General features: G+C 36.5%; 1 protein-coding gene across 1 annotated transcript in view; it reads right to left on the bottom strand.

The window, feature by feature from the left end:
- Positions 1-6,177, bottom strand: part of LOC146004304 (uncharacterized) — a 68,513-nt gene that overhangs the window by 40,226 nt on the left and 22,110 nt on the right. The gene's annotated exons all lie outside the window — the stretch shown is intronic.

The following is a 6,177-nucleotide window of genomic DNA, read 5'->3' as shown; positions in this document are numbered from 1 at the left end:
GGTAGGTTACTTAGGTTTCAATAGATGACATCTTATAGATGTCAAGAAGAAATATAAAGAGGGAAGAATTAAGAGGGCACATGCAAATATGAATTTCATATTGGTAATGTTCAAATTGAAAGGGGGAGGGGAGCAGGGAATTTCTTCCCTCTGAATTTTCTTTCCCAACTGGGGAAAGAAAATTTCATTTCCTCCCCTCATGATAGTATACATACTATCATAGCTATTTTTCTCAAATTTTTAATAATTGTCCATATTATAACTTAATTTTAAGAAAGGGAAGGTTGTAAATATACTATTGACGTTTCAAATATTTTAAATTAACCTGGTTTTGCACATTGATCTACAATAGACTACCGTAAAATAAAATATATGTGTGCAGGGACTTTCTTTGCATGTGTGTGTTGGTGAACAAGTTTTGCATATGTGTTGGTGAGCATTTTTTAAAGATTTTCTTGGGTAGATCATCCTGCAAGAAGCTTCTAAAGCATAGGGGCAGTTCTATGATTAAATGAACGCACTACTCAATTATTGTCTCAGGCCTAACTGACTCAGTTTGTCATGTGTAACAAGGCAAGCAGGTGTAATATGTTCATTGCATTTGCCATTTCTTGGGAAATTTGTTAAGAACAAGGACCATTTCAAAATGGGGTGGGCTAACTCAGAAAACTCATCAACTCAAACTTTGCCCATCATTAGTGCTACGTTGTGCACTCTCCATTGGGGAGAGGTATAAATCGTGCCATGAAGACAGACACATAATAGATGTAAAAGTATGATTTCACATGTCAATCTTTGGCCAGTTGAATAGGTGTTATTGGCACCAGGTTAAGGTAGTTGATTTGCGACAATACTACTACTAATAATAATAATAATTTGAATTATTATTCCCATGCAGCACGGAAAAAAGCACAGTATTCCAAATACACCCGTCTTTCAAAGTGAATGCCTTGAAAATAAACACGATTTCTTGAAAATAAAATATGAGGGCAACTAGGACTTAAATGAGAAAAAAAGTTTGTTTTGTATCTCAGCTGCAACATGTATTTTTTTGTGTGAACAATGAGAATTAAGTAAAGAAAGTTCTTGGTTCGTTGTAAGCAGCTAATGTATTGACAAAGTCTAGGTGGACAAGAATTCAGTCACCAGTCCACCTTCCCATTGTTTACGGTGGCACGTTTGAATATCTGAATGTCTCTCTTTAAAATGTCTCACCTCGTTGACTAGACAATTACTCAAACGACAATAAGCTGAACTATTGTAAAATGTTTTGTTGGTAAGAACAGCAAGACAATCCATTTATGTAGGGACAAAGCTGGAAACATTCCAACCAATTCCGAGAATCGAACCCTGATTCCCACATGGTTGTCAGATGCTCTACCGAACAGACCACCGCAGATCCTTGGATGAGTTTCATACTTTAATTATTTCAATTTATTTTAATATATTTTCTTGTTTTTATGGATTTTCTTCACACTTAAAATGTCTCACCTCGTTGACTAGACAAAATATTTTGTAACAAACAAACAAATAAATGATCCCAGAATTTGTTAAAAATCGACTGACTAGAAAGTCATTTTGTTGTATTGCTTTCATAAATACTACATGTAGTAGACCTCTACTACTTAGTAGTGGTAGTGGTATTAGTAGTATTATTAGTAATTCAACTAATTAATTTATTATAAGTATTAATAATTTATTATGAGAATTATTATTTTATTAAAGTATAATAAAACAATGGTATGTGAATTTGGAGAAAGTTTTAGAAATAACCCCCTTGATAAAATCCTGCGTACGCTACTGCTAATGACATCTATCAACAATAGAACCGAAATATTGGCCCCTGCACCACTTGAATTGTTTCCCCAATCCGTGCTGTTTCCAGTACAAAATTTTCCCAGGAAAGAGAAATTCTGGATTCACGAATAACTACGTAGAAAGGGTAATAGGGGAAAACATTGAAAAGTGTGTCAATTCGAAGTTCATTGCTTGTTTTCGAGTTATTGTTGTTAAGTACAATTTATGCACATATAGGCTAATCGGGACTGAACCTACAGTTTAAAGTGCGATCCGAACCACTGTGCAATGTGCCTCCACAGGGTAACAAACCAGGGACTCCTTACAAGGCTATGACGTAATCACTAGGCCATGGGAGAGGCCCCTCATTGCTTGTTTAGGTGATTAAGTTTTAGTGTCAATGACACTGTGTTAGTTTAGAAAAGTGAAAATATAAAAAAAGAAATGGGATACAATAGAAGATTTTTCGTGTGAAGCCATTGGAGTGAGGTCATTTCAGGATAAATTTCAAATACCATCATTTGTGAAGTGAAAAACTAAATATGCTGACCAAGGCAGTAATTTATTTTATTAAAAACATAAACTAAACGTAACGTTTCAACCTTCTAGCAAGGTCTTCTTCAGACTCTGTATCAAGTACAAAAGTAACTAGATACAAAAACAGGGCATTATATATACACAAACATTACTCCCTCCAGACTATTAGAAAGTTGTTCTGGAACTTACTAGCAGCTGGCTTTCCCTTGTCAACTGTACTTTCACCTAAAAGGCTAAACATATTTACTTCCGAGTCATTCCATGCCAAATCAACACAGCCCCCAACCTGACCATCTCCGATTTTCATGAAATTTGGGGAGTTGAAACTATGCATGGAACTTAGTAACTATGAAAATTTTTAGTCTCGTGCGTCTTGTAATTGTTAAATTATTCAAGGTCAAAGTAAGCAGAAATTGCCCTTTTTGAGCCCGCTTAGCTATACTAAATGTGCTGTAACTCCGCTACTATTTCACCTAGGAAGCTCAAATAAAGCTTATTGTACAGGGAATTGAACAAGCTTTCCAGTGATATATAACAAGTCTACCTTTGGATAAAAATATAATTTTGTCACGTGACCTTGACCTTTGATCTTGAATATCTCAAAACATGTCATCACCAAAAATCGTGAAAAAAATATATTTGGTCCCTCATGTCATACTATAAAACATATCAAAAAATTATTCTGGGACTGCAATGGGATCCGAAGATACAAAATAATATGTGTAACTATGTGACTGATAAAAGTCCCATTACATGAACTATGACGAGTCAAAAGTCCCTTAACACCCTATATAAAATGTAAAGGAGTTATCCTCGTCATGAAAGAAATAGGTTAGGTAGGGGGGGGATCTCTAGCTGTGTGTGTCAAGCGCAGGTCCGGCATATTGTTGATCGCCATGTTGAATTCAACGCAAAAATTTCAAAGGAAAGGGGGTGATGTGAAATATCAAATCAGGCTAGAATTTCACGAGAAATGAAGCAGTGAAGATTTTTCCAACTTATTTTTAGGCAGCAAAACGTTATACGCATATCTTTCACTTACGATATATGCACATTATAGTATTGTCAATATTTCTGTGAGTACACTCGTTGACGTCTCTCACACTCACATAGAACATTTGGCAATGTAGCAGGTGCAACATCGTCGCAAGCAGAAACTATGCCTTCTCTCAGATGGTCAATATCAGGGACTTTTAGTGCATGCACCATTCTCTTCAAATGTTTCTGAAGGTAAAAGTCCTCCTAAGATGTTAGATCTGGGGAATGTGCAGGCCTTTAAATAGATCCCCGTCTGCCCATCAATCTACCTAGAAATTTACTATGAAGAAATTTCCAAAATGTTCACATAGTGTGGTCACACTCTGTCCAGTTTCAAAACTCTGGAAAAGTGCCATATCCCGTAAGCAAGGATAAAATACGTGTTCACTTAACAAATCCAAGTAGCCCTCACCATTTAAGGTTCCGTTGTTGAATATGGACCAACCATTCCCGTTCTCCATACACTATACCACATCATTAGCTTACCAGCAACAACCATTCGGCTGGGATCTGTCTACTGTAGATTATCAAATCACAGGTTTTGAATATAATTTTTATTAACTTTACCTTGAACATAAAAATTAGCCTCGTCACTGAAGAATTTTTCATTCCAAAGGAAGTGTCACGTAATTGTTTGAGATACTTTTCCCAATATTCTCCCCTATTCAAGTATTTGGTGAATGTTGCTGATTAAAATCATATGCAATGGTGCGTATACTTCTTTCTCTCCCGAGATGTCAGCGTGATCTCGACGAGTTCCTAACACGTTAGGAGCATTCTTAATACTTTGTTTTTAACACCTCGAAAAGGAGAAAATTGTTACAAGCATGCAGTAATAACTTTTGCTGGTTAAAGATACTTTGGAAAAACCTTCGCCGTTTCATTTCTCGTGAAGTTCTAGCCTGATTTGTATATAACTTCACACCCTTTCCTTTGAAATTTTTGCGTTGAATTCAACATGGCGGTCAACAATATGCCAGACCTGCGCCTGACACACACAGCTAGAGATCTCCCTGTGCCTAACCTATTTCTTTCATGACCAGGATAACTCCTTTACATTTTATATAGGGTGTTAAGGGACTTTTGACTCGTCAAAGTTCAAGTAATGGGACTTTTATCAGTCACATAGTTACACATATTATTTTGTAACTTCCGATCCCATTGCAGTCCCAGAATATTTTTTTGATATGTTTTATAGTATGATATGAGGGACCAAATATATTTTTTTCACGATTTTTGGTGATGACGTGTTTTGAGATATTCAAGATCAAAGGTCAAGGTCACGTGACAAAATTATATTTTTATCCAAAGGTAGACTTGTTATATATCACTGGAAAGCTTGTTCAATTCCCTGTACAATAAGCTTTATTTGAGCTTCCTAGGTGAAATAGTAGCGGAGTTACAGCACATTTAGTATAGCTAAGCGGGCTCAAAAAGGGCAATTTCTGCTTACTTTGACCTTGAATAATTTAACAATTACAAGACGCACGAGACTAAAAATTTTCATAGTTACTAAGTTCCATGCATAGTTTCAACTCCCCAAATTTCATGAAAATCGGAGATGGTCAGGTTGGAAATTGCACATATCTGTGCTGATTTGGCATGGAATGACACTTCCATATAGAATGTGGTTGGGCTTTATATCTCATGCTCTTTTTCCTTCATTTTTCTTCCTTCTCCTCTCCTCTTTCTCTCTTGTCCTTTCCACTCTTTCTAACACCTTCCATTCTTTGTTTATCTTCAGTCCCCCATTCCAGTTCATTGTGTCTTCTTCACCTTTCTTCTCTATTTCCTTGGCCTCCTTCCATTTTCTCACTAGCATTCTCTTCTCCCTTCCTATCTACTTAGCCTCATCCCACTCTATGTCATGTCCTGTTTCTCTGGTGTGTTTAAATGTCGCATTTCTCTCTCTCTTAAGTCATACATCATCCCTATGTTGTTTCAACCTGTCTTTCAGCCTCTTTTTCGTTTCTCCTATGTACACACTCTGACATTCTTTACATTTTACTTCGTAGATAATCCCTTCCTCTTCCTCTTCTCTGTTTTCCTTTTTCTTGTTTGCATTCTTCGCTATTCCTAAGATGCTTCTCCCTCCCTTCCTGTAAGTTTTAATGCCCACTTTCCTAAGCACTTTGCATATATTTTCTGTGGTCTTCCCCATACTCCTTATTCCAAACCTTCTCTCTTTTTCTTTCTCGTACTCTTTTTCTTTCTCTTCCAATTCTCCCCTTCCTCTTTTCTTCCTTCTTCTGTTTATGTCCAGTCTATCCTGCTTCTCATAGCCATTCTTTTCCAACTGTTTCCATAGGCTATTTATTTTGCCTTCTTTTTCACATTCTTTCGTACATATGTTCTTTATTCTGTCCTCCATATTCTTTTTAAAAAAATATTTTTGTCACCTCACTTACATCACTTCTTTTGTGGCAGAATACCCCTGCTGCACACTTCTTCTGATGCCAAGCGGTTTCAATTTCTTGTCCTCTCTTCCTTTTCATCAATATGCCCTGTTTTTAGAGGTGTTAGAAAGAGTGGAAAGGACAAGAGAGAAAGAGGAAAGGAGAAGGAAGAAAATGAAGGAAAAAGAGCGTGAGATATAAAGCCCAACCACATTCTATATGGAAGTATATATGTTTAGCCTTTTAGGTGAAAGTTCAGCTCACAAGTGAAAGCCATCTGCTAGAAAGTTCCAAAACAACTTTCTAATAGTCTGGAGGGAGTAATGTTTTGTGTATATATAATGCCCTGTTTTTGTATCTTGTTACTTTTGTACTTGATACGGAGTCTGAAGAAGACCTTGCTAGAAGG

Source organism: Lepisma saccharinum, chromosome 21, assembly GCF_977018435.1.
Source record: "Lepisma saccharinum chromosome 21, izLepSacc3.1, whole genome shotgun sequence".
Taxonomy (NCBI): Eukaryota; Metazoa; Arthropoda; class Insecta; order Zygentoma; family Lepismatidae; genus Lepisma; species Lepisma saccharinum.
This window is presented reverse-complemented; position numbering and strand designations above follow the sequence as displayed.